The sequence below is a fragment of the Hippocampus guttulatus genome, chromosome 13, assembly GCF_054856545.1.
Source record: "Hippocampus guttulatus isolate MCC_2025c chromosome 13, RoL_Hgut_1.0, whole genome shotgun sequence".
Classification (NCBI taxonomy): Eukaryota; Metazoa; Chordata; class Actinopteri; order Syngnathiformes; family Syngnathidae; genus Hippocampus; species Hippocampus guttulatus.
Window position 1 is genome coordinate 5662954 of NC_141273.1, and position 13847 is coordinate 5676800.

General features: G+C 44.7%; 1 protein-coding gene across 5 annotated transcripts in view; it reads right to left on the reverse strand.

Moving 5' to 3' along the window:
• ralgapa2 (Ral GTPase activating protein catalytic subunit alpha 2) overlaps positions 1 to 13847 on the reverse strand; it is an 89589-nt gene that overhangs the window by 8164 nt on the left and 67578 nt on the right. The gene's annotated exons all lie outside the window — the stretch shown is intronic.

The window sequence follows — 13847 nt, forward strand, 5'->3', positions numbered from 1 at the left end:
AAATGGGTGAATCTGCAAATGGCAAGTAATCGGGAATACTGCACATTCATTTTTGTACAGGCAGTTGTCCTATTCATCCTCAGTTTCTTAATCAGATGCTCTACAAGGCACGTAGAAGCATGTGTAATGATGTTCAAAACAATAACATACAAAGTATGTTTAGTGTTATGTTTTCAAAGGCTGCTTTTGAGTAAGGCATTTTATTTATTCTTTTTAACTTCTATAGAAGTGCCAAGTGGGTCACAACTCAGTGACAATCGGAAAATGCGGGTCCCAGTGTGACAACAGATGAGAACTACAGCGCTAAGCAATTACCCCCCCCCCCCCCCCACCACTCCCCCACCCGCCCAAATAGAACTCCAGCAGCAGACAGCATGCCTACAACTACCCTCTCTGACACGCTGCTTGCTACTTCTGGGTCATCAGGGGGAAAATTGAAGCCATTTGAAATTCAGAGTGACAAGCAACGACTGGAGCCTGGGCAGGGAGTTAGCAAGACGGATGGCTGGATTTAAAATGACGGGAACAGTCCAAATAAATAAATGGGGCTGTGAAATGGCTGCGGGTGAGGGTGGAAAACAGTCCGACAGCCATTATCATGTCATTATTGAAGATGAAGTGTGCCAAATCTGTTGTGGAATGGAGGCTGGGCCTGCGTAAAATATGCTCAAGGAAACTACTGAAGTAAAAATGTCTCTCTGATGGCATGATGACAGCAAGTAGTATTCAACAATGACTGATTATTGTCACCAGAGTCTGTTTACCACTATGTATCCTCCACTGACTGTATGTTAACAAGCGCACTTTCAGTATCCAACAGGGAAAGTGTTCAACAGCCCCTCCCCTCCCCATCCCAATAGGGGAGCCCGACGTGGGGTGGTGCTGGGCTGCAGCTAAAGCCAAGGATGAACCAGGTTGAGCTGAGATAGGTTGGACAGGGCCGAGGAGCTCCAGCCTGGGTTGGTTTGATAGGACGAGACAGTGACTGGGCAGGAGGCCTGCTGTGGGCACATGCCGCCACAGCGAGGGCCAAGGCAGCCATGACCAATGGCTTTGAGGAAACCATGGCAAAGTGGGGTTGACGGACAGCTGAGCCGGGACACTCCAACGGCTAAGATGGCCAAGCTGCTCAGAGAGATGGACAGGGGAGGGGGTACAGAAAGACAAAAGCTAGCGTGAAAAAGGAAGGTGAGATCAAGTATGGTGGCATATTCCATTTACAGTAAAATGAAAATGGTGATGATGAAAATAGTTATAATTCAAGAAGTATATTGATGTCCAAAATGGTTTAGCAGGACTTATTTGTGCAATTTTTCTGGCACATGTATTTTCACGAGGCAGCACGGTGATCTTGTGGTTAGCACATCGGGCGAACAGTTCTCAGGTTTTGGGTTTTGCACTCACATGCAGGTACTCTTTGGCTTTCACCTACATTCCCAAAACATGCACGTTACACTAACCGAAGAGTCTAAATTTTCCAGAGGTGTGAACGTGAACGTGGATGGTTGTTTGTGTCCTTGATTGACTGGTAACCAGTCCAAGGTGGACCATGCCTCTTCCCCAAAGTGAGCTGGGACAGACTCCAAATAACGTAAGACCCAAATGGAGGGTAAGCTCGAAAGAAAATTGATGCTTTAAGAGTCATGGGCTGAAGACCAAACGGGCGTCTGCATTAGAACTCTGAACAACACAATGCGTAAGCATGTAAAAGCGCTCTTTCCCTCCTGTGCGTTATATTGGTCTTGCAGGCATAACCTGATGCACTGCTTTCTGTCACAGACTGGAAACAACGTTGGACAAGGAGTGGGGCATCCCAGGCACTGTTGCCATGGTAACCTGGGTCACAGCTCTGCATGGTGTGGGTCATTTAGAGGGTTTTACAGATGACAAAAGAAGAGAAATTATGTTTGTAAAAGAGTGCGCAATTGTGTCCATTTCGGCGATAAGTGGAAGACAAACACGCGTGACGGAAGGAGTAAATGAAAAGAAATGAGAGAAGTTGAGAGTGAAGCCGACAAATGACGGGGAAGAAAGATGAGGAGAAAGACGAAGAACCTCAGCACATAGTGGGTCAACAGAGCCATATGGCCGTCCATTATCAGAGATGCAGATGACTGCGGGCCTGTTATTGAGATTGCTAAAGCAAATATTGACTCCAGCTGGAGCTGGCGCTCTTCTGACTCTGACACATGCCTCTTTTCCACTACTTAGTTCTGCGGCCCTCCATCTTAGTTAGACAAATGGATACGTGTGGGTGAAGAAAGACATTTGATGAGTAAAATGAGACTGTTCAAAAGACAGCAGTACATGACACGGGAGAGAAATGTGGCGAGGGGATGACTAATACAAAGGTGTTTTCCAGAAGAGTGAACACACGAGTCATCATCGGTTCACTTAAGTAAATGCACGATGCTATCTGGGGGTAAAAAATTGCGGCACAGAAATCAGGCTTGATACACTGTGAGAGGTAATCTTACCTTCTTTTGCGCGTGCTCTCACTCACTCACTCACTCTCACGCACACGCACACACACACACACACACACACACACACACACACACACACACACACACACACACACACACACACACACACACACACACACACACACACACACACACACACACACACACACACACACACACACACATTCTCTCGCATGCTGCCGCCTCTTTTTGTTTATCTCTAATGACTAAGCCAGGGGTACAGCTTGTTCCCCTGCATATGCACACCTGCTGCTACCTCCATGCTGTAACTAGGGGCAATCACTCCCGGAACATATCCAGAACAGCAATCTAAAGATTATATCCATGTCAGGGGCGCGCAGTCCATAGTTAGTGACCTTTCAAGGAAAACATCAACCCCTACAACTGCTGTAGAATAAAAATAATACACCATTGTGAAAAAAAGGTTAATCTGGAATTTTCTCAGGACTACTAAGCAAGCAACAAAAATATAACGTGAAGGCTTTGTTTGTAATGTTCACAGATTTGAGTACACTTAACGCAGGGATCTGCTCATTTGGATGAATACTGATTAAAGAGTACCGGTAATAGAAATATTACTCTTTAATCAGCCTATTAGCATACCAGTTGATGACAAAAGAGCCAGCGTAACCTTCAACGACTCAGAATGTCTACAGCAGCCAGCATAGTGCTGCAACTTGCCCCAAAGGTATGAACAAATTCTGTGAATCAGCCCCAATTCAGGAAAATAAGGCCATCAAAGCCAGCAACATAGCAGGAGTGATCCCTGGAGTCACAAATTGCAAAGATAGGCAGAGGAACCCTACTTCACTCCTACCTATGCTAGGTTCTGTGAACTGTGATGTGAATACAAGTGAAAGCAAGACATCGACAGAGCCAAGATAAGCCAATGCAAACACTAAAATTGATTGCACAATTATCACATTAGTCCATTGGTAGCTGGTTCAGCAATATAATCAACGACTGAAGCGTATGATCCATGCTGCTCTCCTAGAATTTCATGTAACATTGAATATCGAAATATTATTGCTTTAACATTCTTACACTTGGGATAATGGGCTCTAACCTTCCTACCTCTGTAGTAAGACTGAAGGGGATGAAGGGAGGGATTTTTGCCCGGAATGGGGTTTCGAGTAATTCTAAACATGCAGGTCACTGAGGCACTGACACGCATTATGAAGCTAAAATGTGCTCGTAAGTGAGAGATAGAGAGACCGGCCGGACCACAAAGGCATATGAGTCAACATGCGTGGACATACATATGCATTTTAGGATGTGCATGCGTGCTGCCCAGATGGCAGGAGGGCAGGCAGCTCTTGGGGGAAGCAAGGGTCAAGCATTTTGTGGATCAAAGCCAAGGTCAGGGCAACAGCAGTGGCCCAGGTTCAAGGTGAATGAAGGCCTCAGATGGCTCTTCATTAGCAGGCTGCTCTTTCTCGACTGGACCCCATCAGCCAAACGGCACCAAGCTTCATCACTCGCTCCATCTTTTCCCCCCCTTCCCGTCCATAGGGACCTGTCCTGAAAACGACTGTCCACTCGGATCCATTTTGGGACTAGTCCAACCCACCCATTGCGGCGGCCCTCTCCGCACATGCTCACACACAGCCATTTGCGCATAAGCAGCCACACACGCACGATTCTCCCCAAAAGCCAATGCTGACCTCTGATCTGGTGACTCTCCGGAGAGCATCTTGACCGGCAACCCTCAGTCTTTGTATACTAAAGGCACCCTGCTGGCAGAAGGCTTCTGCTCGCCAACACTGGATGATGACACAAACAGCCTTTAAACATACATAGATGGTTCATATTCACTCCCCTTCGAAAAACGTATTGGAACAGTGGATCCAACTTTGTTTTTGCTGCAAAGATCAAAAGACAAATAAGAGACAAGAGATCACAATCTGAGACTTTGTAGCCTATAGAGCTCAGCCTGAAGTTGACTAAAAGCACGACTGGAATCTGGAAAAAGTACTTGAATTGACAAAGTCATATAAAAAAGCTTGAGTAGCCACTGATGTGAACAAGTATTTGTCCCCTTCCTGATTTTTTTTCCACATTCATCATACTTCAGAGCACCCACACAATTTTACTATCTCACAAAGACCACCCAAGTTAATCATACTAATAAAATACATACAGTAGTTTAAAATGTATTATTTTATTTACAAAGGGTAAAAAACAAAACAAAAAAACAATAATCCAAACCTATCTAGTCCTATGTGAAAATGTTGCATTGAAATTCAAACATACTGCAATGCTTTCCAAACATGTATAAGCCATGTATCTGTTATTTTACTGTCTCTCTGGTTAACATTCTGTTTAATAAAATGTCATGTTTAGATAGTTTAGATGGACAGACATGATGTTTTGGGATATGATTATCGTGATAACACACATTGAATCCCGAAAAGACTGTCTAACATAAATGACGGCAAACCACTCCTACACTGCTCGGTTCCGCACGCCACAACGAAGGTTAATCCTGTTTGTCAAAGCGCTTGCAGTAAAAAGGAGCTCTTGTGGTGAAAAGACACAGTTTAGAAAGGAGGTGGAGTGTGCCTCTCGGTCCTTGACCCCGCCCCCTCTTCTCTCAGCCCCACATCTGCCCATTAACCTGGGCCAATCAGCTTGACCTTGAAGAGAAGAGGAACTCATGAGTAGCTCGCAGTACCATTGACTTTAGCAGTCAAATAATTGGCCTCCAAAGAGGAAGTGGTTGGGGTGCTCAGGAGTGATGGACTACCAGGTGAAAAGCAAGCGCAAACATGGCCTTTATTTCGTTATTGAAAAGTATGATGCGTCCCACCTCATTTTAGCGCTCATGTGTCTTTATGACTCGATGATACAAATCCTGCCGATCCTTTTGGATAAACTCCATGCGGTAAACAAATAAAAGGTCTCCTTTGTAGTCAGCAAACAAGCCAGGTACAAAACTATTTGGTGTTGCCACTTGAATGACTTCACATCAATTAAATGAGTACTACAGAAGGCATGAAAACAAATGAAAATCAAGTGGGTACATCACCTCTGTGAGGGCGTAAAGGGCAGAAAAATTACACCTATAAAGAAGATGTACCGTGAAAGGGTTTGGTAGAGCACAATGAGTGAAAATGATATGGAGGAAGAGAAAACATGGAAGAAAAGGGGCAAGGCAGAGCAAGTGTTGATTGGAGGGGGGCCAGGTGCTGAGTCCTGGCAGTACCTGTTGTCACAGCAAGGACTGAAGGTGTGAAGCTCGTCTCAGCGAAGGCCCTCAGAGGTGTGAGGTGATTACAGGGAAAACGGGGCGGAACACAGAGACATTTGGACAGGGGAAACAATGGTAGAGAGCGAAAAAAAGGGATGCGGGTATAATAATGGCAACGTTGGAAGGACCAACAGATTGAGACGGATAACGTGAGGGCCTGGATGACTGAAACGGCCAATGGGAGGGTAGAAAAGGGCTTGTGTGTACTCCGCTTCCCTTTATATAAAAGCAGCCACTCAAACTTGGGTGTCTCATTAAACAGCTTCTCCTCCAGCTGCATCTCCAGGACAGAAAATGTCCTTCTGTGTTACAGAAAGCAATATGATCAGCAAAGGTGTTTATGCCCATTTTATGGATGTACATAGACATCTTAAGACTGGCTTTAGCGAAAAATCTGCTTTCTGGGAGTTTTAAGCAAGTTGCCTAATCAGGAGCAAGTCCAGGAAACTGGAGAGAAGGGGCCCCAAAGGAGTCGGGTCAAATTGTGAGCCTGGGTTAATTACACCTCTTGAGGGGTGAGCTTCACCCAGCAAGAGCTTCTAAGCTCCAACCTCCACACCTCTGTATCGTCCATCTGGCATTCAGACAGCGAGATGGGAAATTATGACTGCGACATCACTCCTAACCTGTGACATCATCACTGCCTATCAGTTATTTCACAAAGCCTCGCCACAGCAGCAGACAAACACGGATGTCTGCGAGCTGGCGTGGACAGGTTATTTATGAGCTGGCTGGAGGAAGCGGTCGCCAAGCACACCAAGACTCTGACAATCCGCCATTCCACTGGGGAGCACTAAAAATCGATTCCTGTTTCACAACAAATCATAAGACTGACAGCCAAGTTATGTGTTGACCCTCGATGGTTGATTGTCGCAGACCCAAGTTGACAAAAAGAATTACACCTCTGATTAAAAAAAAAAAAGCGTAAGGACAACCATCACCGGGGGCATCAATATTTGTTCAACACAATTTGATTGAGCACATCATGACGGCCATCAAAGCCTACTGAGCGTGTTGTGTATTTCGCATGAACTGCATCTGTGATGCAGCTCCTTTTCAAAGGAGCCTGTCTCCATTGATGAGTATTAACACAATAGCCTTAGATGTGCAATACAATGGATGAACATGATTAATCAAACACAGACCTATTATAGTCCAAGAGCCACCCAGGCCTCCGACGTGTTTGAACCGAAAGTCATAATAAGACGAGCTACAAAAGACAGGGATGAAGATGAACAGATACAGTTCTGTGACTGGCTGGGTGAGAGTTCTCTCTGAAGGTGTCCTTTGTTAGTGATGATGATGACCAGAGGGATACATTATTGGGCCAGAACAAAGATTGCCATCGAAGCTATCAGAGGTGAAAATACAACATTTTCTTTTGAATCGGTACAGTGCGCCACAGCATCTCTCTGATCTCAATTTGAACTTAATAAAATGCCAAAGACCAAACAGTGGAGAGAGCAAGCTGGTCCTTGACCTTGACTTGAAATGTTCCTGATTACTTTCCCCTGCTCTTTCCTCCAACATCCGAGTGTGCTGGAAAGATGGAAAGTTTTCCACTCAATTTACCTCTGTGCTAGTTCAGAAAGTGAAAAGGCCATCGAAAGGTTTCTTCAATGTATTATTTGGAAAGGATTCCAAATGATGGTATTCTATATCTTGGAGATATTTGGCTACTCTCTATAAGTGCTACTCAAAGTGTGGCACCTGTAGTATTCGGGCTCCCTCTCGAGCAGGGATGGGAAACTTAAAGCCCGTATCCTAATGAGGGGTGACTGTTTGCGATTATGGCGAAGGTAGTGAATGTTACATTCTCATTCTCATCTTCGCCAACACTCGCAAACCTTCGTTCCTCCTGAAATGCTGGAGCGGGCCACAATTTTTCATCAGCGCTACTGGGGGTTCGCATAGGACCGCACACTTCCTAATATAAATATCATAAATATCAGTCATTCTATTTAGGCAGCGGTTCTCTAACTTTTTACAATACGTACCCCCTAAAAATATTTTGCTATTACAAGTAACACCAAAATAAAATACCATAGTGCACCGAAGCATTTTAAAAATTGAGATAGTTGTTTTATTCCTAAAATACACTTGCATTTATTATTATAAGCCACGGCAACATTATGCGCAGTTCAAACATTACGCCTGTGCTTGAATGGAGGTGAATAAAAATGAACTAAAGCAATGATTACATTTAAATGTATAAATGATGAATAAAAATCATTCGCCAATCAATGTTTCAAAAACATTTCCGAAACATGAAAGAATCTATAAAGTCAGTGATTTTTGGAGTGGGGGGTGGGGAGGGGATACATTAAATACAGCATGTTGGAAGATAAGTGTTGAAAACATGTGCAAACTGATACCAATTTGGTTCGTAATTGGCCAGATATAGCAGAAAACTTTTTATGATCTCAGTTGTCCCGGTTTTTGGGAGGGGCTAAAACAGAGACGAGCTGATGCAATGAAGGAATAGCATGACTTGCCCCTCCGTGTCATAGAAATGCTTTGACTTCATCTGTGGCGATTCGGTGCTATTGTCACTTCCTTGCTAATAGTAAGATGGCCCATTTCTACCGCTATAACATGCAGTTTGCCATCAAGCTACTTTCTACAACCCGAAAAAAACCCAAACATCTTTGTGGAAGTGTGATTGACCCCAACAGTTATGTTTTTGTGTTATTTGGGCTACGATGTCTCTGCTGTGTTCATGCATGAGAGGCGCATGTAATATGACAGCGGCGAAATTGGCGGCACGTGATATTGTGGCGAACCACACTCAAAAGGAGTTACAAGCCACGTACAGGCATGATTTCCACCTACTAGTGGATGTGCCTTTAGAGTCCTCCTTCACCCCCACCTTCCCCTTCAATGTCCGCATGCCGTCCTCAGTTACGTCCGCCTTTGCTCTATATAAACAGCGTGTCTGCCTAAGATCAGATAGTCAAGCGGAGCGCTCATCAAAGTTGCACAGCAACATTCACAGATTTTGGAACTCGGTGCATAGATTAGATAGCATTATTAGGCGCCCCGTCCATTTTGGAGAAAATATAAGACTTTTAAGTGCGCCCTATAATAATAATAATAATAATAATACATTTTATTTATAAACGCCTTTCAAAACACCCAAGGACACTTAATCGTGAAAATACGGGACATTGATGTCTATGATTCGTTTTCACGTTATTTTCTGTCTCCACGGCGAAAATGCACAGAAACACATACAGTATATGTGTGGTTAAGTCTGTATGTCCATGCGCACAACTCACCAGAAATACACAAGCAGAGGTAAACAATCATGGCAAAGCTCAGAGACAGCAACGCACATTTGGAGCGAGGAGGAAACCGGCTGCTTGATTCCTTTGGCGAGTGAGATGAATATAATGTCTTTTATTAACAGTAGAAAGTAACAAGCGGAAATTAGGTTGCGTCACGATGTCCGTGTGTCGCTCTTGAAATCAAGATTTTCAAATGCGGGAGTAACTCAGTCCACTAACACACATGTAAACGGGTTTTCCGGAATATTTCAGAAATTGGAATTTTGACTTTAACCTGAATATTGACTGCATGTAAATGTAGTCGCTGCTTAGCCACATCGGCTAAAAGGTTTCATGACCCAGTGGCAACCCAGCTGCTGTTGGTCATGATAGTGGTACTTGAAGAACTAAGTATCACAGGTGTTTTTCTCAAAATGATTGAGAGCCTTGCTGCCATTGCCAGTCATGTAATGTCTCAGTCATGTTGCCATTATGCGATACTGGTTGCGCCTAGGTATGGCTAAATTCGCCCTAGCACTACCATACCACACCGATAGTTGCGACCTCAAAGAGGACAAAATTCAGTCGTTTCAGACATGTTGATAATGTAAAGCAAAAGTACTAACAGAATTCAATAGTGCGACAGTGCTGAAAGGAAACGTGACTGTAGACAACCAACATCACAGATCCTCAATAAGGATCCCTCCGCCAAAAAAGTTCTTTGATTTGACATTTGACATTCATTAATCTATGTGACAAGAGATTCAATTTAACCAGCAGTGTTGAAACTGAAGGCCATGCCAAATAACTGATTTAACCCTTTAATCTCTGTTCAGACAAAAACATTGATCAAATATTCTGACAAAAACAAAACAAAACAGTAGCTTCTGCAATTTTAATGACGCTTGTGGCATGTACAAGTGAGTAATTGTAATGTGTTAACAGCAGGCATATCAATCTGCTTTCCAGTCAAGACATACTGCACATTTTGCCCCTTTCATTGCCCCTTACTAAGAAAGGATCATCAGGCCAATTAGGCTGCTTAGCCTTACACAAAATGCCAAACATTTGGTGTGAATGTGAATGATGAGAGCGAGGTTGTATGTGATCACAACAGTGAATAGAAATGGGAGGATTCATTTCTGGGGCATAAGAATGCTTTCATTTGCGCTCATACTGTATTTTGTCTTTATTTACTGTAACGCAGAATATGGAACTTTTTACTGCAGTACGAGCGGAAGATGGCTGTTTTTTTCTTGTAATCCGCCGGATGTTGCCGCGCCATGGTCACCCTTACCCGGAAGAATAGATTGCACCATTTCATAAAACAAAAGCACCAAGCACCATGGATTAGTTGATCTTGAATTCTCTCACGGCTGCTCGATTCGCATGGTGTTCCACGTAACTGACAGCCTGCAGTTTAAACTGTGCTTCGTAAACGTGTCTCTTCGTAGGTGCCATTTTTGGGATGTTGTTTTGCACAATGCACGTACCGGCACCAACTGGGGGCGTGCCTTTGGCCTGCCCTTTCATGCCCCGTTTCCCACGTTAACGCCCGCATGCTGTGCTCAGTTACGTCCGTCTTTCCTCTATATAAGCAGCGTGTCGGCACAACATCAGTCAGTCAAGTGGCCCACTCATCGAAATCACAGAACAGCAGTCCATTTTGGAGATAATTTAAGACTTTTAAGTGCGCCTTATGGTTGTGAAAATATGGTACAGTATTTACTCTTTTCAAACCACTACACGTACATACAGCATGTACTTCGACAATTCCTACTTGGGCTAAATGAGGGCTTGGGTACCAGAAATTAGGTCTGAGCTTTTCTACTACTATTTTAATGGATATGAAGATACCGATTTGGTGCCGTGTGCGAACATCTAAACAGGAAGTAGCCTAGTGCCTTATCGCACTGGCTGGAATGTAAAGTACACCGCAGCTCGCAGTGCCACTGTTTCAATGAATTGCGTTGCTTATTATGGGGAAGCAGGAAGAGGAGATGAGCAGCAGGATCTGGGGGAGTTGATGCTCGTCCGTGAGCTACACCTGGTTGCGCGGCGATGTCACCAAATGCTGCTCGGAATTGAACATTTTTCAGTTCGGGTGCACCTGCCGCACCCGACTCGCGCGCTGTGAGCCTCCAAGTGACGGTTCTGCACAATGTCCGCACATTCACAATGAATGAGTTGGTCGACAGCGCGCGGCACTGTGCTAAGTGCAGTGTCAAAGGGCCTTAAGAGAAATGTCCACACAAAACCTTGGGCAAGACAAGAAAATAGAGTTCTGTGTTGGCAACAGCTTTTCCTAATCCTCGCCCCTAGGCTATATTGTGCAGTCAAGCAGGCTATTACATGGCAACAATTGGGGGGGGGGGGGGGCGGGTGCTGGAGACCAACACCTGGTCGTCTCCTATTCTGGCCCTTCAGTGGCAGCTGACTGTACAGTCTCACAGCCAGGTGGCCCTCCTTCAATGACATTAGCTAGTCACTCCAGGGTTAATCAGGAGCCTGCTATCATCCAGCGGGCACAGATAGAGTTCTATTCAGAATCTGGCTTTTATTGGAAAGCGGGATGATGGAGACCATGGTTTTATGAAACAACAACAAAAAAACAACAACAATTCAGCTGAAGATCCCTGACACAGAGCCCAGGGACTCAAAATTATCTTGGGGGCGGAGTTTGGGCCTATTAAAATTGTGGAATAAGTTGGGTGCACCGCCTTGACTGGCTCAAGCGAAGACTGTGGCACGTCAACTGTGCATCCTGCAGATTACAATGGACCTTTTCATGGGTTGACAAAAACAGATGGAGGAGAGGGAAGTGCTATACATCCACACAGACGGGTGATGATGCAGGGGGAGGGAGAGTGGATCTTGTCAAAGTCGGCACTCGGCAGATACAAAAACAAGTGGGTGTAGCTTGAGCGTCCATGCTATATCAGCCTGCACAAAGGCCAATTCCAAAGACCCCTCGTTTGGAAATCGGAGGATAAATAAGGCTCATTTGAATAAGAAAAAGCCATAGATTTGTACCCAAATCATCAATAGTAATTAGAGGCTATACATAACTAATGAAGAGGTGTACACTGCATTAGGCTACATTGTGTATCAAAACATACAACGATGAATGCACATATATTGAAAGCACAGAGTGATCTCCGAAGAATGAATCCATTCAGCTAAGCTTATAAAAACAGAACTTGTTTTTTGCTTATAAAAGAGATTTGCATCACTTTCAACATGAGTGTTGGTGTACTTGCTGCAACAAGCGACTAGTCTGCTGCAGTGATGAGACGACAAGATTTGGCCATTATGTCTCAGCACTGCCCCTTCAGCTACCGATTGAAAACGAAATAGCCTATGAGTATTAACACATCAAAGGTAGATTTCTGTCTGAAGAGGCTGACAATGCACAGCAATGCATACTTAAATTGTTTTGTTTGTGTTATGGCTTTGTCTGCCCTGTCTTGTCTGTCAATACAGAAAATTCCATTTTGCGCAGAGATGCAAATGCTTCCAGGCACGAGGACACTCTGTAGAAGAGAACAATTGCCCGAGGCCAGCCAGGGAGCAGACACTGCCTTTGAACCTTTTAAACAGGCATTAATGTGCAACTTATAAATAATCAACTAATTCCTCCTTTTAAAAAACAACAACCAATTAAGTCTGTGCTATCAAAAGCAATGCAGCCTTAGTTGCACTGAAGAGCAATCTCATCACCTGACAAAATGGACAAAGAAGCCCAATAATGTCACAAGGTGACCTACTAGAGTTCCAAAATCCCAAGGCCACATCAGGGACCGAAAGATTCCACTGCAGAATGATGAGTGACATTTCAGTGACATTTCCCAGCAGCATTTGACGCGGCGCAGAAATATCTCTGGATATGCTTGAATGTGACACCAACATTGGGGATGCGGGTTCTTTCAGGGGCTGGCCTTAGCTCAGCGGCTGGTGATGAGGAGGCTGGACTCTGGGAGATTGAATGGTAATCACTGGAGCACAGATAATGGATGATTGAAGGCTCTTTCTACACCGCTGTTGAATTTCAATATCAGAGAGGCCCTAGAATTGGGATTCTTATCATGGGCGGTGCGTCAAACAAAGGGGAGCTGAGTGTGAAATATGGGGTCCAACTCAGGCACACGACCATGGCGATTAGCACAAGGATAAAAAAGGCAGCCCAAACAAAAGGGGGGCAGCTTTCGCTGGACAAAAGGCTGTCCGCCACCTTGTAACAAGAGACACCGAAGGGAAAAGGGACATAATAGGCACCAGGGTGTACTTTGGTGGTAAAAATGGGGACAAGACAAGAGTTTGGTGAGATGGCTGGAAGTGTGGCGGAATAGCGTCAGAGCCTAATGTTTCAAAAGTCTCCCAGACTCCCTGCTTCTGAGGAGGAATAAAGGACCAGCGGGAATGAAATGCAATACACCCCGAACTCAAAGCCATTCATACCCATCCAAATAAACACACAGGACATCACACGTGCCCACACACAGACACACACAGACATACGCACGCACGCACACACACACGCACACGCACACACACACGCACACACGCACCCATACACTGGCACAAGGGCTTGTCTCTTCTGAATCCATCACATGCACAAAAAACTACAACAAGATGATTCGCTTTTATCCCTGAATTCCAAGTGCTCCTGCTTGCCAGCATAGCCCATTAACCCTCCCTTCGAGGACCTGAGACAAAAGAGAGGAAAACAAAACGTAACTAATCAATGAAAACGCATTCACTTTGATTGCGTGTGTGACTGTGCGCGAGTGGGAGAGTGTGTGTGTGTGTGTGGAAGGGGGGGGGGGATAACCTGAGAGGGTTAAC